At 41.9% G+C, this 26,626-nt stretch overlaps 1 protein-coding gene across 9 annotated transcripts in view; it reads left to right on the top strand.

Annotated features, from left to right (window-relative positions):
- The first annotated feature begins 23,006 nt into the window (after positions 1 to 23,006).
- The window catches only part of APBB2 (amyloid beta precursor protein binding family B member 2), a 379,646-nt gene continuing 376,026 nt past the window's right edge, over positions 23,007 to 26,626 (top strand). For all 9 annotated transcript variants that reach the window (XM_039227003.1, XM_039227004.1, XM_039227011.1 and 6 more), the window contains exon 1: positions 23,007 to 23,213. The gene's annotated coding sequence lies outside the window, so the exon portion shown is untranslated. The remainder of the gene's footprint in view (positions 23,214 to 26,626) is intronic.

Here is a 26,626-nt window from a genome sequence, read left to right as displayed (position 1 = left end):
GGTCTTCTAGCAGGGTCCTCACTGTTTACTGAGTACCAGGTAAATGACCAATAACATACTAGATGGCAGGAGTTTTCCATCAATAAGACATGTTTTCGGCCTTCAAGAAAGGTGGGGCAACACAGAATTGGGACACCTGGGTCAGCACCTGATTTTCCTCAGTCCTCTGGCCACTGCCCATCTCTCCAATGTTTCTAACCGCCCAATAGCTCAGTCCTGAACTCTTTTCTTTTCTAACTACACTCATTCTCTTAATGTTATTACCCGTCTGTAAACAAATGATCCTCAGATTTGTATCACTATCTCAGATCTCTCCCCTCAGTGCCAGGTTCATTTATACAATTGCTCAGTTGACACATTCTGCTGTATATCTAATAAACATCGTGAAGTTAAGTGACTATATCTGAACTTCTGATATTACTCTCAAAATTCATTCTACCCCTAGCCTTCAGTTTCATTAAATGGCAATCCTATTCTTCATCACTCAAATTAAGAACCTTAAAACAATCAGCAAAACCAAAAGGCAACTGATGGAATGGGAGAAGATATTTGCAAATGACATATCAGATAAAGGGTCAGTATCCAAAATTTATAAAGAACTTATCAAACTCAATGCCCCAAAAGCAAATAATTCAGTGAAGAAATGGGCAAAAGACACTTTCCCAAAGAAGACACATGAAAACAGATGTGTTAACAGACACATGAAAAACTGCTCAACATCACTCATCATCAGGGAAATACAAATTAAAACCACAGTGAGATACCACCTCACACCAGTCAGAATGGCTAAAATTAACAACTCAGGCAACAACAGATGTTGGTGAGGGTGCAGAGAAAGAGAATCTCTTTTACACTGGTGATGGGAATGCAAACTGGTGTAGCTACTCTGGAAAACAGTATGGAGGTTCCTCAAAAAGTTAAAAATAGAACTACCCTCTGACCCAGCAATTGCACTACTAGGTATTTATCCAAGGGATACAGGTGTGCTGTTTCAAAGGGGCACATGCACCCCCAATGTTTATAGCAGCGCTATTGACAATAGCCAAAGTATGGAAAGAGCCCAAATGTCCATCAACATATGAAAGGACAAAGAGGATACGGTATACACACACACACACACACACACACACACACACACACACACTGGAGTATTACTCAGCAACAAAAAATAATGAAATCTTGCCATTTGCAACTACGTGGATGGAACTGGAGGGTATTATGCTAAGCAAAACTGGTTAGTCAGAGAAAGACAAATAACATATGACTTCACTCATATGTGGAATTTAAGTTACCAAACAGATGAACATAAGGGAAGGGAAGCAAAAAATATATAAAAACAAGGAGGGGGACAAAACGTAACAGACTCTTAAATGCAGAGAACAAACTGAGGGCTTGTTAAATACATGTGAAAAGTTATGTTGAAAACATGACACTCTTAAATACTGAGAACAAACTGAGGTTTGCTGGAGGCGTTGTATGGGTGGGGGATGGCCTAAATGGGCAAGAGGCATTAAGGAAGACACTTGTTGGGATGAGAACTGGGTGTTTTACATTGGTGATGAATCACTAGAATCTACTCCTAAAATCATTAATGCATTATATGCTAACTAACTTGGATATAAATAAATAAATAAATAAATACATACATAAAATTGTTTCCAGAATTAAAAAAAAATATCAAGAACCCTACAGTCATCTTTGATTCCTTTTTTCCTCTCATACCCAACATTCCACTTGACATTAAATCTTAAAATCTCTACATTCAAAATATATCCAGACTCCAACAACTTGTTACCAGGTCCCTCAGTGCTAATAGCTGGGTTTGAGCCGGTAACCTTTCTTATCTGGATTATTGCATCAGCTTTTTAATTCATCTTCCTGCTTCTGCCCTTATCTGCCTCGTACAGTCTATTCTTAATGTAGCAGCAAGAGTGAGTTCATTTAAAATGTCAGATCATGTCATTCTACTCATAACTCTCCCATGGCTTTCTATCTCAAGCAGAGAAAAAACTGGAGCTCCTATATATTCTGTGAAGCCACTCATGATCTTGTCTCTCTCCTCCTACCTCTGCATCTCATCTCCTCTTACTCTCCCCCCTACTAACTCCACTCAGCCACACTACTTCCTCAGTCATATTCATGCCACAGGGCCTTGGCACTTGCTGTTTGTTCCCTTTGCCCTCTTCCTGAGGTGGCTTTATGGCCGCTTCCTTACCTTTCTCGGGTCCTGGCTCAAATATCCTTGTATCTGTCAGAGTTCAGTCAGGGAAACAGAACCTCTGCGAGTGTTGTAGGACAAGGGATTTATTATAGGAATTAAATCATATGTAGCTGTGGGACCAGCTGCGGACATGGAAGTCCAAAATGGTGACAGTCACTATCCAATTCTCCTGAAGTACTGATGCAAGACAGAGCTTGCCAGGAAATCTGAGAAGCCAAGAACATTCAGCCACTGAATGAAACCATGAAGGAAGAGTTTATGGAGAGATCTATGGAATCTGTTTCTTCTGTGTAGTTACAGCCTCTGTTAGTTTACAGCCAAACTCTGTGACTTTGCTGCCTTTCTAAACACATTTAATTTTCTTTTTAAAAAAATGTTTATTTTTTAGAAAGAGAGAGAGAGAAAGATCAAGCTGGGGAGGGGCAGAGAGAAAGAGAGAGAGACAGAATGTGAAGCAGACTCCAGGCTCTTAGCTGTCAATGAAGAGCCTGATGAGGGGCTCGATCGAACCCACAAACCACAAGATCATGACCTGAGCCGAAGTAAGACACTCGGCTCCCAGGTGAGCTAGGCAGCCACCCAGGTGCCCCTAAACATATTTAATTTTCAAATAAAGACAAAGACAAAGACATACTTCTACTTAACATAATGCAACTACTTCTCAAGCACCTAATAGTGCAAAATTCCACTTTATCCACATTAGTTATTTACATATATCCTTTTTCTTTTTTAGCTGAGTGAAGCCTCTCTTTGATATTCTATAACATGAATCCTAAAATTGAAGGTTGACCGCTACTAACAGAAGTTAGATAGCCGGGAAATGGGACAGAGAAAAAGAAAATATACACACAAATATATTCCTATCAAAGTAGGGAAAAATTCATAACTACTGCAGTCCTTGCTTCTGCAACTGATCATTTGATCATCATTCATATTTATGACTTCCTTCTTCTATTCTCATAAGCTGTCAGCATGGATTGAGAGAGAGAGAGAGAGAAGGCACTAGAGCAAGGCTAGAAGCCATGGGGATCTGAATCACTTTCTCATACAACTTATGCCTTCAGGATCTGCTAGAAGCCTTATCTAGACATACCGCTTCCATTTAATAATGGAGTGCCACTGTGCACATCCGGCTCTATGGCTTGATGGGTCAGTCAGTACTCAGAGCATTATGACCCTTTAGTTTGAATAGTTTAGTCTTTGCTAGGGCCCACCAGCAAGCTAGAAGCTCTTTCTCAAAAAGGAGGATGGTTATACTCAGAAAATAGCATAGCTTTGCCCAAAATCCTAACTCTCTGAACTGGGGAGCCAGCCAAAATCTCCATACAGCAACCCTATCAGTCACAAATATTTCGATCACCATGGATCTTCTGGGCCAGACAGACCAGAGGGCCACACAGCTGTCATGGCAGGCTGGACCCATTGGAGAGTCATCTCTTTCTTAGTACTCCACTTGAAATGGGGAATCCTTTGGGTTGTTGGATAAGTGAATCAAAGCAGCAGTCTAAGATATTTATATTGCCTCTGAAGCACCCTAACAGGGGCACCTGGGTGGCTTAGTCGGTTAAGCGTCCGACTTTCGCTTAGGTCATGATCTCGCGGTTCGTGGGTTCGAGCCCCACGTCGGGCTCTGTGCTGACTGCCAGCTCAGAGCTTGGACCGTGCTTCAGATTCTGTGTCTCCCTCTCTCTCTGACCCTCCCCTGCTTATGCTGTCTCTCTCTCTCCTAGAAATAAATAAAACACGAAGCACCCTAACAACACAAGGTATTCTACTTTTTCTCAGTGATAAGGGGACCATATGCAGCAACTTGTCCTTACCCTTGGAAAGGATGTCTTGACATAGCCCATGCCTCTGGACTCCTAGAAATTTCACTGAGGTAGTGGGTCCCGGAATTTTTGTGTTTTATATCCTACCATCTGGCCCCATTTGTCTATCCAAGATATCTAGGATGGTTACTATTTCTCTACTTGCCCACAGGTTCTATCCATGCAGATTGGTAAAGTCCAAAGCTCCTGCACCCTCCTATACCAAACCCTAAGTTCCAGGAACACTCTCTAAAGCTGCAATGAATGAATGACTTCTCAGGTCTCCAGATATTGATCGTACTCTCAATATTGGACGACTACTTCCTGTCTTCTCTTAGTAAATTTCTGCTCTTTCTTTAAGACAGAAATAAAATATATCCTCTGTAAAGCCCATACCTCATTCCTTTCTATTGTGCTCCTAAAACCTTCTTTTATTCCTTGATTATGCATTCATCGTGTTGTATGAGAATTACCTGCTTCCAGGTGAAAGCTCAATAGCAGAGTCTGCCCTCCTTCTATCTTCTGATCTTGGCGTGCTTCAGTGTGTTAGTTGGAGCTCAATAAATGTGCATTGAATTAACTAAGCTTCTTTCCTAGTTGATTGCCTGCAAAGTGGCTGTGATCAGTACAGGGCTGAGCTATCTTAACTAGTCCTTATTTTGAATAATTAATATGCTAAATTTTCTTCCTCTCATACACTATCTTTCAGTTGCATTTATTACATATTTTATAATAAAAGTTGATACATGGTAATGAGATCCCCACATCCCCATTCCCACAAAAATTTGGAAATAAGAATGTACCTGATAATTAAACAAGAAAAAAGAATTCACATATCATGGATGTAATTCACCTTTTGTTGGAAGGAGGCCAAGGTAGTGTCTGTAAATGTGCGATGGAAGAATGGGCTTGTCCAAAACTTCAGGTTAGGCCACCGAGAGGTCAAATGAAGGAGGCAAGATTGGAATCTGATTATGATCAATATGATCCTAAGATAATGGCTCTGAGAAACCATGGTCTGACATGGACAAGGAAGCTCCAAGAATCAGAAGCTGGCAAGACCCTTTCCAGCCCTGCACAGATGACAGCCTGACTCTACAAGGGAGTGCTCTTGTTACCATCACACAAGAGCATCAGGCTGTCAGAACCTCAGATCATTGTGCTCTTGGCCACATTGTTCTCACCCTTATTCCAATTCCTTTGGATCTAGCAAATGACCTAGTTGCAACTGGGCTTCCGTCATATCATACAGGATGCGATAGCTGCAATTCTTACTATAAATTAATAAGTAAACTCTGAGTGCGGCGAATATGAACTATTCTGACCAAATCAAGCAAGTCTCTGGGACTAAAAACTGAGACTCTGACCCAGTTTTGGCAGTCAGCCTGCCTTTGCCCTGGTACCTTACCTTCTTCTGTACCTTCCCCCAAACCACCTCAGGTATGACCACTTCCCAAGCATTTGTATCTGCTTCTCTGTGGGCTCCCTTTGGACTCACAAAGTACCTTATTATGTTACTTTCTTTTAAAAATATCCATTTTGTCTCTCCTTTAGATCAGTGTCCTTCAAACATTTTTGGCTAGCATGGACCATAAACAATGTACCCCCCTCATACATTTTTTTAATTGACATAAATTTTTTTATCATCAGCTTAAATTAGTGCAAAGAATATAATTTCTGGTACTTTAGACATATCAATAAAGTTTACTCTTTTAGTTTAAAAATTTTTTTAATGTTTATTTATTTTGAGAGAGAAAGATGGAGCGCAACCCAGGGAGGGGCAGAGAGAGAGGGAGACACAGAATCTGAAGCAGACTCAAGGCTCTGAGCTGTCAACCCAGAGTAGATGCAGGGTTCTGACTCATGAACCAAGAGATCATGACCTAAAACCGAAGTCGGACACTCAACCAACTGAGTCACCCAGGCGCTTCAAGGTTTACTCTTTTAAATGTATCCAATGGAATTAAATGTCATAACAATTTGATACTCACTATCATGTATTTTTAAAATACTTAAGCCAGCTGTTCATTAACATTTTACATTGTTCCTTTTTGCTCTTTAGCTCCTATTTCATTTCCAATTCTCCCGGAAAATTATCCTAATGAAATGTATTTTTATGCCTAAAACTCTTCTGTTTATCATTCTAGCATAATTCTCTGCAATATAGAAATTTAATTTTATCCTTGTTCTTGTGACCTAAGTCTTTAAATATTCGAAAGTATCTTCTAGTTCAGATTACTATTTTTATCAGAAATTATTAATCAAAATATCATAAATATGTTACAGATTTTATGGATAATTATTAAACATAAAGAGCAAAAAATATTTTTGGATAAGGCTGCATTTAAAAAATGAGTTTATGCATTTGTGGGTGAATAAAGACACTATTACTGCTAGGAGGTTTGTAATAGCAGTAATATTAATAGTAAAAACTCTTTTCCTACTATTGACACAGGGCTTAACATCAGTTCCATTCTTATTTTTCAGTGTTATAGATAAAGCCCTGAGAAACTTTGTTCACGTAAAAAAAACAGATGGGAACAGAAAGAATTTTGTTGTAGCCATGTCACTACATTTTTTACTCCATCTAAGTTATATGCCAAAAATCATACAAAGATTAGATTCGGTCATCTAATAGCTGACAACTTCGTTTCTTCCACCTCCAGTTTTGTTAATTGCAAAGAATTGGACCCAGTGAACTTGTAAGATGATCCAGTCTCCATAGTCTTTAGCTAAGCCGGCACCATCGGCAGCGTGTTGAATTGTACTTTTGCTTGGTTTTGCGCTCGAGGCAATGCAGTAGAGTTAGAATCAGTTTGCAGAGATGTGTCTTCCTTCCGTAAAAGAGGATGAAGAGTTAAAGTCAAAAGGGAAGATGGGGAAGGAGGACCAGCCTGACACAAATAAGCATTTGGGGAAGGCTTTTAGGAAAGAGTTTCCCCCTCCTTACTGAAATTGCTGTAAGGACTGGGAAGTAGAAGTATCTGTGCTCATCACAGAGCTCCTGCTTTGATGTCCGGACCCTGGTTAAAAGAATTTACCCATTTCAATTTCTTTCTTTCTTTTTTCTTGTTGAATTAATTTCTCCTAATTTCTGTCTGTGTTTTCTCCAGTCTAAGAGAATTGGACAGATCTGGAGATAACTGTAACCAACTAGCGAGATGTGTAGTAGCCTGAGGGTTGAGGCTGTTTTCTTTAATTTTTTTTAAATGTTTTATTTATTTCTAGGAGAGAGAGAGAGACAGCGTGAGCAGGGGAGGGTCAGAGAGAGAGGGAGTCACAGACTGAAACAGGCTCCAGGCTCTGAGCTGGCAGTCAGCACAGAGCCCGACGCGGGGCTCGAACCCACGAACGCGAGATCATGACCTAAGCGAAAGTCGGACGCTTAACCGACTAAGCCACCCAGGTGCCCCACAGAGGCTGTTTTCTACATGTTTAACAAGTGTAATTATTTCGTATTACTGGTTCGTGTAGTGGTCATCAGTTGTTTCTGCCTACTCATAATTCATTCCCCTTTCACCAACAACACATGATTTTGTTTACTGAAACAAAATTACCTCCGACTCTAGGGAGTTGTTTTTTGCTTTGTTTTGTTTTTTAGTGTATTGTCAATGCATCACTACTGAAAAGGACAATGACATTTCACAAGAACTTTTCAGACTTGGTCTTTGATAACTTTGGCAATCTCTAAAGTTTAGAAATATTAGTTATGGAGGGGCCCTTGGGTAGCTTAGTCAGTTAAGTGTCCCATTCTAGATTTTGGCTCAGGTCATGGTCTCATGGTTCCTGAGATCAAGACCTGAGTTGGGCTCTGTGCTGACAGCATGGAGCCTGCCTGGGATTCAATCTCTCCCCCCCCCTCTCTCTCTCTGCCTCTCTCCCGCTCATTCACAGCAGGGGTGGGGGTGGGGGGGCGTGGGTCTCTCAAAATAAATAAGTAAATCTTAAAAAAAAAAAGAAATATTAGTTTATGGTAACAAATTTTTTTTTCTCGGTACAATATTTATCCATATGTAAATGGATTGAATGGGTGTATTGGCTTCCCATGGCTGAGGCAAAAAAAAATACTACAAACTGGTAGAAACCCAACAGAAATGTATTCCCTCAAAGTTCTGGAAGCTGAAAATCCAAATTCAAGGTATCAGCAGGGTTGCTTCCTCCTGAGGACCCTGAGGGAGAATCTGTTTTATGTCTCTCTCCTAACTGACAGGAGCAATTCTTCTGTTGACAGACAGCAATTCTTGGGGTTTTTGGCTTATAGATGTGTCTCTTCCATGTCTGCCTCCATCTGCCTGTGGCATTCTACCCACGTTTCTGTGTTTCTACGTGACTGTCTTCTTATGAGGAGGACATCAGCCATAGTGGTTTAGGGGCTCACCTACAACCAATATGACCTCATCCTAACTAATTGCATCCGTAATGACCCTATTTCCAAATACGGTCACATTCTGAATTACTGGGTTAGGATTTCAACTTTTCTTTTTGGGGAGGGCACATAATTCAACCCATGTGACGGTGGCTCAAAGATGAACCTGATAATGGCTTAGGTCTTTGATAATACTCTGATAGTTCAGCTATGTTGGAATGGGAGATCAAATAGCACAACTACCGAATTATTGCCTAGTACATAGTAGGCACTCAGATATGTTTGTTAAATGCATGTTGCCACTGAGGAGCTAGGGACCAAAAGACAAGAACTTCAGTGAGTGGCCTGATGAATAAGTCAGATCGTGAGGACTTGCCACACAGGAATTGAGTTTTAGGCAGTTCTGAGATGAGGGAATCCCCTCCTGTTCCCTAGTTGCTGAGACAAGTAAGCCAGTTGGGAGAATGGGGGCCATTTGGGCAACAATTATTTCTATTTTACAGCACAGTGTCAAAAAGAAAATGTTGATGCTTAAAGTTTCATTTCAGGTGAAGTTATGTTTTGTTCTTTTGAATAGCTTTTAGACCAAGGAAACTGAGAGGAAAACAACTTTGTGAGGAAAACAACACATATTCCAAAGTGATAATGATATGCATTACCAGGTTACAATATGTTCTGATATTAACAAACTCCTCATAATCAATTGATCATTTGCATTGCATGTTACTTCATGTATAATTGCTTTTGGAAGAATATTCTCTGAATCTCCTTTTGTTTAAGCCTTACTTTTACTTTTCCTGTTTCTCTTTTTTTAAATGTTTATATATTTATTTTGAGGGAGAGAGCATGTGCACATGAACAGAAAAGGGGCAGAGAGAGGGAGAGAGAATCCCAAGCAGGTTCCTTGCTGTCAGTGTAGAGCCTGATGCAGAGCCAGATCCCAGGAGCCTTGAGATCATGACCTGAGCTGAAATCAAGAGTTGGACACTTAACCGACTGAGCTACCCAGGGACTGCTCATTGACTCAGTTAGTTTTTCAATTTCTATTTCATAAATACTCATTATTTCCTTTCTTCTACTTATTTTGGAATGAAATTGCTCTTTTGTTTTTTTTTAGCATGGAAGCTTAGATTACTGATTTGTGTCCTTGCTTTTTTAAAAACAAATAGCTAATGCTGTAAATACTCCTTTAAACTCTTAGTGGCGTCCCACAAATTTTGATATTTTGTATCTTCATTTTCATTCCATTCAAATATTTTCTAACTTTCCCTGAGACTTCCCCTTTGACCCATGGATTATTTAGGAGTGCACTGTTTAATTTTCAAAAATTGGGGGATTTTCCTGATACCATTCTATTATTGATTTCTTGTTTCATTTTGTTATGATCAGATTGCATATTCTGCTGCCATGAACCAAAATGTTCTATAAATGTCCATTAGGTTAAACTGGTTGATAAAGTTTATTCATGCTGATTCTTTGTCTACTTGTTCTATTATTATTGAGAGAGAAATGTTGAAGTCTCCAGGTAAAATTGCGGATTTGTCTACTTCCCTTTTCACTTCTATCAGTTTTTACTTGTGTATTTATGATCTCTAATTTTTAGGTGCATACACATTAAGATTTTTGTGGATTACTGATGAATCAACCTATTTCTCATTTTGCAGTGTCTATCTTTAATCCTGGTAATTTTTCTTGTTCTGAAGTCTATTTTACCTGATATAAATATATCCAGACCAATTTTCTTTAGGTGTCATGAACAAAATTGTGTCCCTACTCCCAAATTCATATGTTGAAACTCTAACCCGTCAGTACTTCAAAATTGACTGTATATTAGAAATAAGGTCTTTAACGAGATATTCAGGTTAAATGGGGCCATATGAGTTGACTTTAATTTAGTGTGATGGTGTCCTTATAAGTAGAGCACCTGGGTGGCTCAGTTGGTTAAGCATTCAACTCTTGGTTTTGGCTCAGGTCATGATCTCACCATTTGTGGGTTTGAAGCCTGCATTAGGCTCTGCGCTGACAGCTGTGGATCCTGCTTGGGAATCCTCTCTCTCTCTCTCTCTGTTCCTCCCCTGCTCACTCTCTCTTTCTCAAAATAAATAAATATTTTAAAAATAATTAGTAGAGATGAGGCGCCTGGGTGGCTTAGTCGGTTAAGCGTCCAACTTTCGCTTAGGTCATGATCTCGCAGTTCGTGGGTTCGAGCCCCGCATTGGGCTCTGTGCTGACTGCCAGCTCAAATCCTGGAGCCTGTTTCAGAGTCTGTGACTCCCTCTCTCTCTGACCCTCCCCTGCTCACACTGTCTCTCTCTCTCCCCTAGAAATAAATAAAACATTAAAAAATTAAAAAAATAATAAGTAGAGAAAGAGAAACCAGGGAAGTACTTGCACAGAGCACAGAGGAAAGGCTGTCTGAGGACACAGAAAGAAATACAAATCTGCAAGTCAGGGAGCGAGGACTCAGAAGAAACCAACCCTTTTGACACCTTAATCTTGGACTTCTAGTCTACAGAATTATGAAAAAAATAAATTTCTGTTGTTTAAAGCATGCACCCTGTGGTATTCTGTTATGGCAGCCCCAGCAAAAATAATATTTCATTAGTGTTTTCATCATATATTTCTTTCCATTTGTTTTCCTTTTATTTTAATTTATCTGTAAAATTTTATTTAAACTGGCTTTCTTCTAGATTGCATATAATTGGGTCTTCTATTTTTATATCCAATCTGAGTATCTCTGTTTTTTTTATTAGAGTGTTTAGATCACTTACATTTAATGTAATTATTGATATTTTTGGATTTAGGTCTACAATTTTATTATTTTACTGGTCGTTTTTCATGTTTTTATTCTTCTCCTCTCCCTTTCCTATATTCGTTTGGATTATTTCAAAACTTTTAGTATTCTATTTAACTTTATGTATTGTATTTTTAACTACTTTTCCCTTTCAGTGGTTGCTGTAGTGATTATTAAGTGTCAGTGGTCTGCACACAAGTTAAAAGAAAGAAATTTGCTTATTTTTCTTTGTGACTTTCACTGCAAACCTAAGGAGATTTACTTTAAATGAGGCAACGTCATTTTTTTAAAGAATTTTTTAAATGTTTACTTATTTTTTGAGAGAGAGTGACAGAGCATGGGAAGGAGAGAGGCAGAGAGAGAGGGAGACACAGAATCCAAAGCAGGCTCCGGGCTCTAAGCTGTCAGCACAGAGCCTGATGCTGGGTTCGAACCCACAAACTGCAAGATCATGACCTGAGCTGAAGTCGGATGCTTAACCAACTGAGCCACCCAGGCACCTGAGGCACTGTCATCTTAACCTCATTAAAATTGAGGCTGATACTCCAAACCATATTGGATTTATATAAACGTCAGTCACTTGGATAAAGGCAATGTGCTTGACTGACTTCTATCATTTCACTGACATTTTCTAAGATCAACTATAGTAAAAATAAAGTGAAAACAATAGATTTATGTCCAAGAGACTTGCCTCAGCTAAAGTAAGAGCAGATTTAGGACAATATAAAACTCAAGTCTTCTTACTAATGTCACTCTCAAACTTGAAAAGTTATATGAGCTTTTATGGGCTTAGAGTTTAGTCGATGTAGAGACTATTGGTTAAAATAAAGTCTCAATTGAGTGGAAAAAATAGAATACATATATGTATGAGATTATTTAATAAAATAAAAATGTTTGCTATCCTCAAATTAATTTATATTAAATGTAATAACAATCAAAATTCTAAACATTTTTCATCAAAAATCATATATTTATTTTAAATTTTATAAGGAAGAGATACTGTGAAAGAAGGCTAAGGCAGTCTTGGTAAAGCAAGAGAAAGAAGAGAGACCTACGTGATCAGATATCAAAATATCTTACAAAGGTATAGAAATGAAAATAGTGCAGTTTTTGCAAAACAACAGAAATATTAATCAATGGAAGGGATAGAGAGCCTTGGAACAGACCAATGAGAACCTGGTACATGATAGAAGTGGCTTTACTTCTGGATTGTTTGATACATTGCATTCGAACAGCTCTACTTGTAAAATTATATCTGTATTTCACACCATATTAGAAAGCAAATTCAAGATTTAAATGTAAAAACAAAATAAAGGACATGAAGCTTGAAAGCTATCGGAATATAATAGGGAAGAATATCTTTATGACCAAGAGGTAAAAAAATCTCAATCAAGAATATTTTTCCAATCATTACCATTCATGGAAAAGCAATAACATTTATCAAAGTATGTAGAACTGCTTTGAAAATCAATACATGTAAGAAGAAACAGATAAGCCTCATTTCACTTAGTGCTTCCTCCTGTTTTCCTAAATTTTCTAAGAAAATTAAAAGATATCAGGCAAATTTTTTTAAACATTTGTTTATATTTGAGAGACAGAGAGTGAGCAGAGTAGGGCAGAGAGAGAGGGAGACACAGAATCTGAAGCAGGCTCCAGGCTCTGAGCTGTCAGCACAGAGCCCAACGCGGGGCTGGAATTCACCAACCGCGATATCATGACCTGAGCCTAAGTGGGCCGCTTAACCGACTGAGCCACCCACGCACCCCTTAAGTATATTTCTAATTTAGTTCTTTTCTTACAATAAATATCATGTATATGATGATATTATCCCTTATTTCCTTAAAACTGTTCTCATTCAATAATATAAAATTTGACATAATTTCAAGAGAATTAATTTTTTTTTTTTAGTAATAACTTTCTAGACAGGATATGAACATGGAACAAAAAGGTAAAAACTGGTAAAATATTTGCCCGCTACATTTTTCCCATTTTTGAATTGAATTGTATTTCTTCACTTTTTGAGAATTTTATTCCAAGACAATTGCCAGTGCACAATGGAAGGCAGTGCCCTGTAATTTATTATGTTTACTAATGATGTAACTTTGATTGTTAACTTCTTTATTCTAAATAACAGTTTGAATGATTACTTGCAAAGTCATTGGCTTGGAAACTATTTTCATGAGAAATCATATCTCATTTCCTTAAAATAAAGACGGAAAATTCATTCTCAAAGAAAACTCATTTGTCTTCCAAGAATAGCATTTCAGAGATTTAAAGAAATTAGAGGTGGAAAAATCAATTAGAACTAATCTACCAGCTTGTCAGAAAAGATTGCTTTTCACAAAATATATTCTAGTTCTTTGTCCAGGTTGATTTTAAATGTCTCAAGGGATGGAGCACTTGCTATATTCCTTTGAAGTCTTTCTTTTCTCTAATTGACCTTACCAACAATCTTTTTTCCCCGAATATCTAACCTCCATGTTAGGTATTAATTTGGTGCTATTACTTTTAATTACATTTCTTTTTCCTATACTAATGCTCCTTCACTCCCAAATTCACTTTTTATACTCTCAGATATTTATAAGGAGCTAGGCATCATTTAACCTAATGGCAGATATTTACTTATAATAATAATCTCTTAAAGACATCTTTAGGTCTCTCTCTACATTTTCCCTGTCTGCCTCTCTTTCCTTTCTCTCCTTCCTTCCCTCCCCTCCTCCCTTCTTATTTTCCTTTTTTTTGGCAGACCTTGTAATGAAGTGCTTACAAGTGAAAGATACTTGGCAAGAACAAGTAGAGAAAGAAGATTATAAATTTTTTGCTTGATCAAGGAGAATATCAATTCCTTCGCAAATTGGCAATATATTTCTTGTCTACCTCTAGGTATGAGTGAAGCATTTTTCTCTTGTGAATGATTTCTGGTTCCATTATAACCTCTTCTGTCTTTCAGTATTCTTCACTTCAGATTTCCTCCTTTCTACTTAACTATGTTTATATAAATTTTAAATTGAGTATTTTTCCCAAGTTGGAGGGTATTATTGATGTTGTACCCTTTGAATATGAAGGTGATGGTTTTTCTCCATTTGCAAGATTTAAATTCTTGCCCTTATCTGTGTGGACAATTAATTATGAGACACCATGCACACTGGTACTCTGGACTCAAATTTCTACTCTTCGAAGATAAGCAAAATAAGGATCTTCTGAAGGGCTGAGAAGATATCATATAGCCAGGGAAGGAGATTGTCTTGAGCATAAGAACATAAATTCTTTGTAGGCAGAGCCAGTTCAATAAAATGCCAGTGTCTGCAATAACAATTCTTGGTCACCCAGGGGAAGGGCAGAGACAAAGAGTGTGATGAATTTTATTGTGTACTTTTGTGCTCATAAATTAAATTTCTATGAATTCCTGTATGGAGCCCATCTATTATCATTGTCCAGGAACAGTGGATTACGTGTTTATAAAATTTACTAAATATATTTTTAATAACTAGTGAAAATTTACAGAGAAATTTAATCAGTCTTCTCCTCTCTGCTCAAATTCTGCCTGTTTATTTTAATGGCTTTATGACTTTGTGAAAGTAACTTAACCCCTCTGTGCCTCAGTTTCCTGTTATAAAATGGTGATACAGCCTATTGGAGGAAAGAATGTGCTACAAATTGAGAATAAATTGAGTTAATACTGTAAGGTGCTTAGCACAGTATCTTAATAAAAACTAATTTTCTTTTTTTCTTTCATTCATTATACAGATTTTTACCAAATGTCTTCTATGTCATAAAGCTGGAAATAGGGATTCACAGTACAGTAACAGAGAATGATTCAATTGATTCAATATTCAACCATATGAGGTGCTACAAAAACGGATGACGTTCTCTGGAAGAAGCATTAGTGAGCAAGAAGTGAGCATTAACCTGTGTAGTAGATTAAGGAAGAATCCTGGCCTTTGTAGAATGAGCATGATTTTGAAAAGTGGACAAGGTGAAGAAAGTAGGAATGAATGGGTCAGTCTGTGAAGCAGAGTATATTCCAGGCACAAGGAAGAGCATCAACAAAGGCTTGAAAGCATAGAACTGCACGATGCTTGCCAATGAGTGATAAAGTACGGATCATGACGTGGGTGAGTGAAGCTGGGGAGACTCACAATTTTTGGTGAATCCTCTATTGTATGAGTTTGGGTTGTCGTAGGGCCCTGCCTCCCAACAGACAATCTGAAGGGAGGCAAATACTTCCTCTTTTTGCCTTCTGGCTGCTAAGGTATGGGTTGTGAGCTCGGAAAGGGAGAAAGTGTTGCTAAATTGCAAAAGTTCATGAACAGTAGCCACAGTGAGTGGCCAGTGTTGGGGGGTGGTGGGTGCCATTGGTAACATGCTGTGCCATGGCCTGGTCTGTGTTATTTGCTGCCAGTCTTCCATACATAGATCGTGACCCTTTTCTGAAACAGTTCCCCATGTTTGTGTTCATGCAGTGGGCTACCTGACAATGCCTTCTCTGCTTTTATTTCTGGAAAAGTTAGATTTCCTTTTGTTTGCAACCAAGGCATATCTCAAACAATAGAAAATTTAGTCTTTTTGTTGTTAGTGTTTCCTAAACTTTGTTCCATGAATACCAAGTATTCCTGTAATAAAACACTTTCTTTAATGTAAAATCAATGTAAATGTGAAATATAAAATTTTTGAGGGGAAAATATTTTTTAAAAAAATACCCACATAGAAACAGAAGGATAAAATGGATAGTAATAGTAACAATTTTAAGGTAATATATATTGAATGCTTACCTATGAGCTGGACACATTGTTAGAACTTTATGTACATTATCTTATTATATACTTTCCACAAGACTAAATTGTACTTAATATGATTATCAACACTTTCAGACAAGAAAACTGAGGGTAGGAGAGGGTAAGTCACTTTCCCAAAACTACCAGTGGGATTGTGGTGCAGGCAGGATTTAACTTGGGTAACCTGAGTATAATGTGTGCATTCTTAAATCTATGACATCACAGATGAGCTGGTCACCACCTTTCCCTGGGAAAGTTGACTAAGTTTTTGTAGATTAGGTAATATTTGAACTGGACCTTAAAGACTAAGTAGTATTTGCCAGGGAAAGAAGATGTAAAGGGGTCAGTTCAGCCTGAGAAGCTTGTGTGCAAGGGCAGAGACTTGAAAGACCACTATGTGTTTTAGAAATGCCTCATGGAGGCTGGTTGATGCAGTGTAGTGGTGCAGTGTAGCGGGTGTGGTGGTGTGGGGAGGGGTGTAGTGGTGGGGGGAAGGGTGTTATAGGCAGAGTTATGGGCTGAGGGAGGGGTGGATAAAAGGGAGGTTGGTAGTAGAGGAGTCTAAATGTAGGTTTGAAATGGAATGGAGGGTTGGCCACATGAGTCCTTATGACGTGGGAAACAAAGGAAAAGAAAACATTAAATTCTCTTACTGCCTACAGCCCATCGACACGTCCTTGGGACAGGCAGAGCGACAGTCTTCTAGGAACTCGGCTGCCTTGATGCTGACTTTACTAAGGGCAAAAGGCAATCTCAGCCCGATCACCCAGGATCCTGTAAGTCTACTTTGACATATAAAAATTCCTTTGGAAACTTCCTCTATCTATACCCCCTCAAAATATTTGTTGGCAATCATACGCCAAGCATATGGCTCCCTGATAGACATCTGAAAGGTCTTACAACTGAGGTTTTGCTAAACAGTAATAAATGACCTTTTCCTAACAGCAGCTAGCCCCCTCAAGGTCTTAGAAAGCTTGCTTCTGAAATTCCTCAGAGACTTATGCTACCTCTAGCCTGAAGGTATATAATCACAACCTCAGTGCAGCGCTTTCTGCCCACGAGTTGTCCCTGTGCTTTAATAAAACCACCTTTTTGCACTGAAGATGGCTCAAGAATTCTTTCTTGGCCATTGGCTCTGAACCTCAACACTTCAGACCACATCACTTAGATTCAATAGTTACATTTTTATCCTTAAGCAACTGGAAGTCATCAGTGGTTTTAAAGGAGGGGAGTGACATCATCAGCATCTCTTTTTAGAAGGATCACTCTGGCAGCAGCATGGAGGAAAGGCTTGGATGGGGAGTGATGGATGTCACCAAGGTCAGTTAGCAGGATACTGAAATAGCACATGAAAAACCAAGGAGGACAGTAGGCGTGGGGGTAGAGAGCAGGGCCCAGACTTGGGAGGCATCCCTGAGAGGGAGCAACAGGCCCTGCTGAGTAATTTAGTGACAGGCTATTGAAGAGGAAGGAAGAAATGAAGATGACTGAGATTTCTAGTTTGGAAATCTGAGTAATTGATTGGTGATGTCACTTACTGAAATAGGAGTGGAAGGAGGGAAATCTCTGTGAGGCCTACCAGAAACTGTACGTGTGTCATCTTCATTTAATTAAGCAAACCGGTGATGAAAAGATTAAAATGCCCATTTTACAGATAAGAAGATGGAGGTTCGTTGAGGTCAAATAATTTGTCCGAGGTCACACAGATGGTAAGTGAAAGAGCTGGGATGTGAAATAAAGTTTTACTCCAAAGCCTGTATTGTTCTATGATGATATTCTACACTTACTGACAGTAATTTTAATTTGGAAAAATAGGACTGAAAGTCATGGAAAAGGGAAGGCTAGAAACATGGTCCTCTCAGAGGAGGACTGGTAAAGAGTGAAGAAAGATTAAAGTCTTACACTATTGGGGTAAAGAACTAGCACTTCATCGTCCAATGAAATTTTCTGCAGTGATGGAATTTTTTTTTTTAATGTTTTATTTATTTCTAGGAGAGAGAGAGACAGCGTGAGCAGGGGAGGGTCAGATAGAGAGGGAGTCACAGACTGAAACAGGCTCCAGGCTCTGAGCTGGCAGTCAGCACAGAGCCTGATGCGGGGCTCGAACCCACAAACCGCGAGATCATGACCTAAGCGAAAGTCGGACGCTTAACCGACTAAGCCACCCAGGCGCCCCAGTGATGGAAATGTTTTATTCTTGTACCATCCAATACAGCAGCCATTAGCCCGTATAGCTATGGAATACTTGAAGTGTGGCTAATATGACCAAGGAACTGAAATGTTAATTCTAATGTTGATTAATTAATTTGAGATGAAATAAAAGTATGTGGCTAGTGACTACTGTATTAGTTAGCTAGAACGAGAAGAGTCCCAGACATGGGGAGTCCATTAAAGGACAGGCCTCTCTGGTACTCCCAAAAACTCACTAGGTATTTGATCTGCCTCAATCTGATAAGATTGGTCCTAAGTTTGGGGACCATAATTCATTAATTGTAAATGTGTGGACAACACAGTAATTTTACCAAGTCTTGTATTTGGAAGGAGAGTAAGTACAGTGCTCCACTTCCTTTCTTATATAAAACAAAAATCACAATCATTTTCTCTGTATTTACATTTTTCTGCGTGGAGTTTCTTTAAGAGCTTAAGCTCCAGGCAAATGCCTAGGTTCAAATCCCATTTCGACCACTGAATGTGTTGTGCCTTGAGTTTGTTACTTCACATTCTCAAACTTCTCTTTCGCTACCTGTAAGATAGGGATAACAATACGACCCTACCCATAGGGTAGTTGTGAGGATTAGGTTAAGTAACCTATGTAAAACGCTTAGCCAGTATCTGGCACATACTAAGCACTCAGGAAAAGTTTGTTATTCTGTAACTAGTATCTTGTGATGAGTTTGTACCTTGTACCTTTCTATTTTGACATTTACTTGACTCTATTTTTGGACAAGTAAAGGTATTCTTTATTTTTTAAAATACTTTTTAAAATATATTTTTGAGAGAGAGAGTGCAAGCGGGAGAGAGGCCGGGAGAGAGAGTGGGGGACAAAGGATTCGAAGCAGGCTCTGCACGGATAGGCTGATATGGGGCTCCACCATACAAACCTCAAGATCATGACTTGAGCTGACGTTGGAGGCTCAGCCGACTGAGCCACCCAGGCGCCCCTGCGCAAGTAAAGGTACTCTCTCAGATCTCTAAATATCTGAACATTTAAAAAAGAAGTACATACAAATCAAGATAAAAAGATAGGGTTTGGGAAACTTTTACCTCAGGCACAAGTTTTGCAGTAACTTCTGTATTTCACGTTGATTTCCATTTTGCTAAAAGTATTTGAAATCAGTACAGTCACAAATCATAACCCTGATATTTTATTGTGATCATTAAAATTCCCTTGGTTTAATCTCTCACAGTTCATAGTATCAAGCGCTATCAAGCAAAAATACTAGAGGCTCTAAATTTTGACTCAAAAAATTTTGTGATGTTTTGAAGCTCTGAGGAATTTCATGCCACTTAAATCGGAAATATTTAAAGCCTAGTGTCTGGTTGATTCAGAAATGGCTGACTAGGTTGTACAGGGTTCAGATAGATCAAGGACTATTTAAAGACTAAAAAACTTCAATAAGCAGGAACAAGTACTTTTGTTGGCGATTTTGTACTTGGTAATCTTTATATTTAAAAAACCCAGCATTGTAATAAAGTCTTGCACTCTGCAGTGTTTGTGCGAAACATAAATGTATTTTTAATTAGATTAGGATGTTAAGAAATCTGTGTTCAAGGGCAGTTTTGCAGAAGTAAGCAAGTCATTTACCTCTTTGGGCTATTGAGAGGTAAATGTCTTCTGTAAAATCTGAATTGATCTAGGCTTCATTCTAGAATGATTTCCTAAGATTCCTTCCAACTAAAACTCCTTGACCTTTCCTTTTCTTTTTCTCTTTGGCCTTAAGGGACTTCTAGAGGTGATTTTTACAAACATGCTCTTGAAATGTTCTTGGAATATTTCATTTCCTTAGAAAACAATTCATGGGTGAGTCAGCATGAAGGAAAAACCCCACTCACAATAGATATCAAAATTGCATTAGGTGGAACGAGAAGTGATTTTCTTTGTAAACTAAAATGATGAGGTACAGAGGAACCAATTACTTATTTATAAAATGAGTGCGCAGTGGAAGGCTTTATGCAGCAGAGACAACGCGCTGTTACAGATTTAGCAAGACGGAGAGGGGATCAGGGAGTCCTCTCCGTGCTGCCTGAAAACTATTACTGTAAACGTTCTTTTCGGGGAGGAAGAAAGAAGATGTGAGCCGGGAGGCAGACAAGGAAGGATCCCAGCAAAGCAGGTTAAAAGCCTCCCCGCCTCCGCCGGTCTTCGCTCGAGATGCATAATTAAGGGAATTTCCTACAGCCACGGACCGTTCGGTGGCCGTTTCCACGTCACTATCAGGGCAGCCAGAAATTTTGCTTTCTCAGGCGGTGTCTTCCCGACTCCAGCAGGTCCTCCGTGGGACGCTGACCGTCGCCCTCGGTCCCAGGAGAAGTCGGGCTGCGAGGATCGGAACCCGGGCGGGGGGCGCAGCGGCCAGAGGACGGCGCCGAAGCGTTTCCTGGGTGAGCGCGGCGGCCGGGCCCGTTTCCGGAAGGCTGATTGCATCAGGTGTGGAGCTGGGCGCCTCCTCGGCCCAACCTGGCGGCCAGTGCGCCTGCGCGCGTCGCCCCGCCCCGCCGCCGAGCACTCCACCGCGGGTTTTCCTCCCGGTTTGGAGAAGACCGAACCGGGAGGGCCGGGCGCCATTGGTCGCCCAGGGACCCCCGGGAGAGGGGACGGCAGGGTGGGACTCCCGGAGAGCCGCGGGGTGCGAGGGAGTGGAGTGCCTCGGAAAGAGGATCTGCCTGGAAGGACGGAGGCCGGTCCTGCTACTGAAGGGCAGGATGGGCTTGGGCTGGCTGGTTTCCTGGCCTCTCTGGACGTGAAGGACGTAGACTGGAACTAGAAGGCTTTCCAGTTCGGAGGCTGCATTTTCCCAAATTAAGTTAAACTGTGGCCTCCGGCGGTCCGTGGTCCACGAACTTGATAGGCAGATCTCTGGGTGCAGGGATTTGGCCCAAGGGTGAGCTCTTCCATGGATTTATAGGGATTTCTCGGTGGCAGTATTGTTTTTCTGCTGCATAAGGAGCGACATGATTGTTGGCCTTCAGATGGGTCTGAGGAAAATTGTACATGAGAGAGGTTTTAGGGGATGCAAATGCCAGAAACCGGGCTTCCGCAAGGCAGCTCCCCTCCACCGCTGGCTCATTCCCTGCTACCCCACTATGAGTCAGCGTCATGGTCCCATTATACACTCTTTTATACACTCCTGGTAGATTTCCCTCCTAGCACTCTCCATGTTTTATATGGCATTTTTGAGTGATTATTGGGTGGATGTCTGTTCACGTCCTTGAACTGTAAGCTCTATGAAGGCAGAGGTCTGGGTTTTTTTTTTTTTTTTATTCGCTGGTACTCCCAGGCTTACTATAGACCTTAAGGATCCTCAACAAATTATGATAGTTGAAGCAATAAAGTACTGCCCACCCCAACCATGCAGAATCCTCAATTGGAGAATAAGGACCAGCTAGGTGTGAGTTTGTTATTCGAGGAAGTAGTGCATTCTGGAAGTTTGGGGAAGAGGAGGAGCTATAACTTCATAGTTACCATTAATTTACTTGTCGCATAATCCTCCTGACACATCATAGATAAGGCTGTGTGTATATGTATAGTAGCGGTTCTTATAGCGTGGTCCTCAGACCAGCGGCACCAGATTACCTGGGAACTGGTTAGATGTTTGGGCCTTACCACAGACCTACCTATTCAGAGACTCTGGAAGTGGGACCCAGTGATTTATTTCTGTAAAGCCTCCAGGTGATTCTGAGGCAGGGTCGAGTTTGACACCACTGCCCTGGTGAAGAACAATCCTAAGGATGCTTTGGGGATATCATTCACGGTGTCCGGGTGAGAGCACTGACCCATTTGCTGAATATCACTTAAAAAAATTTTTTTAGGGGCGCCTGGGCGGCTTAGTCGGTTAAGCGTCCGACTTTCGCTTAGGTCATGATCTCGCGGTTCGTGGGTTCGAGCCCCGCGTCGGGCTCTGTGCTGACTGCCAGCTCAGAGCCTGGAGCCTGTTTCAGTCTGTGACTCCCTCTCTCTCTGACCCTCCCCTGCTCACGCTGTCTCTCTCTCTCTCTCCTAGAAATAAATAAAACATTAAAAAAATTAAAATTTTTTTAAAAATGTATTTATTTTTGAAAGACAGACCCACGACGGGGACAGGGAGAGAGAGAGAGATACAGAACCAGACGCAGGCTCCAGGCTCTGAGCTGTTAGCACAGAGCCCAAGTAGGGCTCAAGCCCACGAACTTCAAGATCATGACCTGACCCCTGCTGAGTACCAGTCTTATTAGGACTCTGCTTGTCTGTCTACAATTGAGTTATAGATAATAACCCTGGGGATGAAAAGGAAATTATGCTTTTCCCCTCCTGCAGGTATGTTTCTCTCCTGAGGTGATCTTGCTGTGATTTTCACATCAAGGAATGGTGCGTGCGTGCGTGCGTGTGGCATATGCCTGGGATTCTGCATAGGGAGGCAGAAGGAGAAGTTCTCGCCTACAAGTTGCAGCTGGGTGGGTGTGGGCAGCTCTCATCTGGGTACATTTTCCCATTATAAGGGATTGCAGACATGTGGGAGAAAAGACTAGCCTTGGATGAGGTTACCCAACTGCCTGCTAGAGCAGACAGACGCCAGGCCACATGGAGGAGATACTGGGCTGCATCGCGACTCCCAGCCTTTGGCGCTCTGGCACCCAGGCCCCCACTGCCTCCCTGCCATCTTCCCAGGTAATAGGGGAACCGTGGGTCCCAGAGGCCCCGCAGCCTCTGCCTGCAGGGGTCGCACTAGGAGCGCGGCCCGCCCCCTCCTCCTCCCCGGCTCCCGCCCCCGGCCCCGCCTCTCTCCGGTTCGGCCCCCGCCTGGCCGGGCCCCTCCAGCCTCTCCTCGCGCAGCCGCCGCCAAAGCCTGGAGAAGTGGAATCTCGCCGGCGCCGCCGCCTGCGCGGGACTCGCGGAGCGGCACTGGGCATGCTCAGTCGCCCGAGCCCGTCCTGGTCTCAAGTAGGAAGCTCGCGCGCTGCGCCCGCCGCTGATCCGGGCGCTCCGGGAGCGGCGAGATCGGAGCAGAGCGGCCGGGCGCCGGTGCCGGAGCGAGCGCGGCGCGCACCGCCGGTGAGCCTCGCTTTCTTCTTTGCTTTTGCCCTGGACCCCGGGGCGGCCCGGGAGTGCGGGCTAGAGACCCGGGCAGCGGCAGTGGCAGCAGCGTGCGACGAGTGGCTGCGCGCAGCCGGGCGGCTGCTCCTCTCCTGCCGGCCCCTGGGGCTGCTCGGCCACTGCCACCCGCCCCGCGGCAGCCACGGCTGCGGCAGCTGCCGCCGCCTCTGCAGCGGGAGCCCGTTGCGGAGTCCGGGGCGCCCTGCGCTCGCGCCGCAGGGCCGGCCGGGTGGCACCGCGACTGCAGGCTCACTCCTTGACTTCCATCCCTCCTGCATCCCGGCGCCCTGGTTCCCTCGGCAGCCCGGGCTTGGCGGGGCCCGGGGCGAGGGAGACAGGGTTGGAGGGCGTGCGCCCGGGTAGGGGCTGCGGAGGGGAAAGGTGAGGGCGGGCGCCGGCGGAGAAGAGCGCACACCCCCTTGCCCTGGTACCGGCCTCCGCTGTGCGGTTGGGCTGTCCCCGCTGGGGCGGCAGCGCGCTCAGGCCGGGGAGTTGGGAGACGGCGCTGGCTCCTTGGGGGCTCAGAGATAGCCGCTGGGAGATCAAAGGGGGGGGGGGGGGGAAAGTTCATTTTCCCCTCGGCGGCAGAGAACGTTTTAAGTAGAAAATGGCTGGGCGAAGGGGACCTAATCGGGGAAGCTGGCCACCGGGTCCTGAATGCCCCTCTGCTGCCCGGCGGGAGGAATGGAAGGTTGAACGCTGGAAATGACATTCGTGCGATGAAAACAGTGCTGGACGGAGCGAGGGATGCGGAGTCCCATAGAGGCGGTGATAGATGGTCTAGACCGCGGTGAAGAGATCTAGAACTGAGGGGGCAGGGGCGAGGGGGCCGAGGGAGTGTGGAACTTGAATTAAACCAAAATAAATTGGAGAAATCAGATTTAGAGTTGTGGCCGTTTTGTAGTCAAGTTCTGCGCAGTTTAGAGCCACGACTGTCACAAACGTTTTTGGATGGATTGAGTGGTTGGGAGGGCCAAGATTGAGAAGAGACTAGTAAGGTCAGTGTCAGAGGCTCCGACGAGACTGGGTTCTGGAGAGGGCATAGTTTTAACAAGTCCCTCAGTCACTGTCTTTACATTGCGTCTGATGACTTAGGTGAAATACCTAGAGGATTATCATAAAAAGATGCCAACAGTGGTGTTTCAGTTCCAAGAATTGAGGAAACTTTGAGAAGTTGGCATTGGTTTGTCATTTTTTAATACTTAACTGATTTAAACAAACACACAGTGGCTTCCTGATCTGTTGTTTTGGATTTGGGTCTCAGAAGCCTTTGCTTCCCCCCCTCCCCCCTTGTCATGGACTTATATTTCAAATCTTGTCCTCAGATGGCCGTGATAATTAAGGCTATCCGAATTTGTGTAGCTGGCCTTTTAGGAACATAATCCTTGAAGGGGGATTTCTTTATGAATTTAGGTAGCAGCTTTGTTCCATTTTCTATTTGCAGCTTGAAAACAATAATTGTTCAACAACTGGTTATCGTAGCTTGTAGAATCCTAGAAATGCTCTGATTTGAAGGGATGGCATTTATCAGATGGGTGAGGAACCTGAGCGCTGGTGGGGGGGGGAGAGGGAGATGCTGAGAACACAGGTGGCAGTGGGCTAGTATTCAGAGCAGCAAGGGAGACACACAGGCCAGATTTCTATTGCAGTCCTTCTGCCATCGTCTTACTGTGTGACTCCCCCCAGATCACTTGGGGTCTTTATAATCTAGGGATGTCCCTAGGTATTTGCTAAGAGCCAGCGAGTTGAGATCCTTACCCAGGGAAGGAGTTTCTTACAAGTTTATTCTCTTTTCCAAAGGATACTTTTAACTTTGTGAAACTTTTCCTGAAGTGGTGGAAAAGCTTGATGAGCCGAAGTGTAAAAGACTGGGGTTTTACAGCTAACTGGAGTAATATGAATAAGAGACTACAACATTATTTAAAAAAAGATTACTAAGTCTTGCAAGAATCCACATGAACAAAGATAATGTATTTTATTTTATTTTTTTTTAATTTTTTTAATGTTTTTTAATTTATTTCTAGGAGAGAGAGAGAGAGAGCGAGACAGAGCGAGACAGCGTGAGCAGGGGAGGGTCAGAGAGAGAGGGAGTCACAGACTGAAACAGGCTCCAGGCTCTGAGCTGGCAGTCAACACAGAACCCGACGCGGGGCTCGAACCCACGAACTGCGAGATCATGACCTAAGCGAAAGTCGGATGCTTAACCGACTAAGCCACCCAGGCGCCCCAAAGATAATGTATTTTAAAACTGTTACTCTTTTTACGTCATGTTTCAGCTTTTAATGACTGTTCCTTTTCCTGCCACCAGAAATACAACAAACTTTGAATCCTTTTTGTTTTTTGTATTTGTTTTTGTTACAGTAGGAATTAATAATACCGAAAGCCTTGCCAAAGTATTAATACAGGGTTGGAGCACCTGAGTGGCTCAGTCAGTTAAGCCCTCAGACTCTTGGTTTTGGCTCAGGTCATGATCTCACGGTTTGTGGGTTCAAGCCTTGTATCCAGCTTTGCACTGCCAGTGTGGAGTCTGCTTGGGATTCTCTGTCTCCGTATCTTTCTTTTCCTCCCCTCTCTCTCAAAATACATAAATATACTTAAAATATTAGTACAGGGTTTTTCTGATTACTCTGACTTTACAATATCTACGTTTGCCTTTTAAGAAAAATGGAATGTTGTTTCTCTATATCTTTTTTAGTTACACTTTTCAAAAAAGTTTACTTATTTTGAGAGGGTGTAGGGTGTGTGGGCGAGAGGGGGGCAGAGAGAGAGGGAGAGAGAATCTCAGACAGGCTCTATGCTGTCAGCTCGGAGCCGACATGGGGCTTGAACCCATGAACTGCGAGATCATGACCTGAGCTGAAATCAAAAGTTGGGTGCTTAACCAACTGAGCCACCTAGGTGCCCCTAGTTACACTTTTAAAATAGACAGTACTCTTAAGTCTTCCACAGCTGTACGGCTTTTAGGAAAGTAACCTAAGAAGGTGTTAACTAGTTATATGGGCGGTACTTCTTTTCCTGCCCCAGATTAAGGAGACTAGCATTTGTTGAATCCTTGCTCTGTGTGCCAAGTCTGATATTAAGCTTCTTACATATATTATCTTCTGTGTCAGCATCTTTCACATGAATGTCAGCTTCCCAAGAAAGCCCCTCTGAGGACATAGGTTCTACTTCGATTGCACAGCAGTAGAACTTTAACGTTTTACCTCATATGAGAATATTTTCAACGGGCTTCGTTGTTATTGAAGAAGCGTTCTGTTGTGAAACTTTTTTGATTTGTTATTTGGAAATGGATTTGATTGGAACAACATGTTTTCAAAATGATTTGAATGTTTTAAATAATCTTCTGTCTGGATTTAAAAACTGTTCTGTGT

This window comes from Hyaena hyaena, unplaced genomic scaffold (genome assembly GCF_003009895.1).
Source record: "Hyaena hyaena isolate Hyena2069 unplaced genomic scaffold, ASM300989v1 scaffold_24, whole genome shotgun sequence".
Lineage (NCBI taxonomy): Eukaryota > Metazoa > Chordata > Mammalia > Carnivora > Hyaenidae > Hyaena > Hyaena hyaena.
The sequence above is the reverse complement of the archived record's forward strand: the minus strand, read 5'-3'. Positions and strand labels throughout refer to the sequence as shown.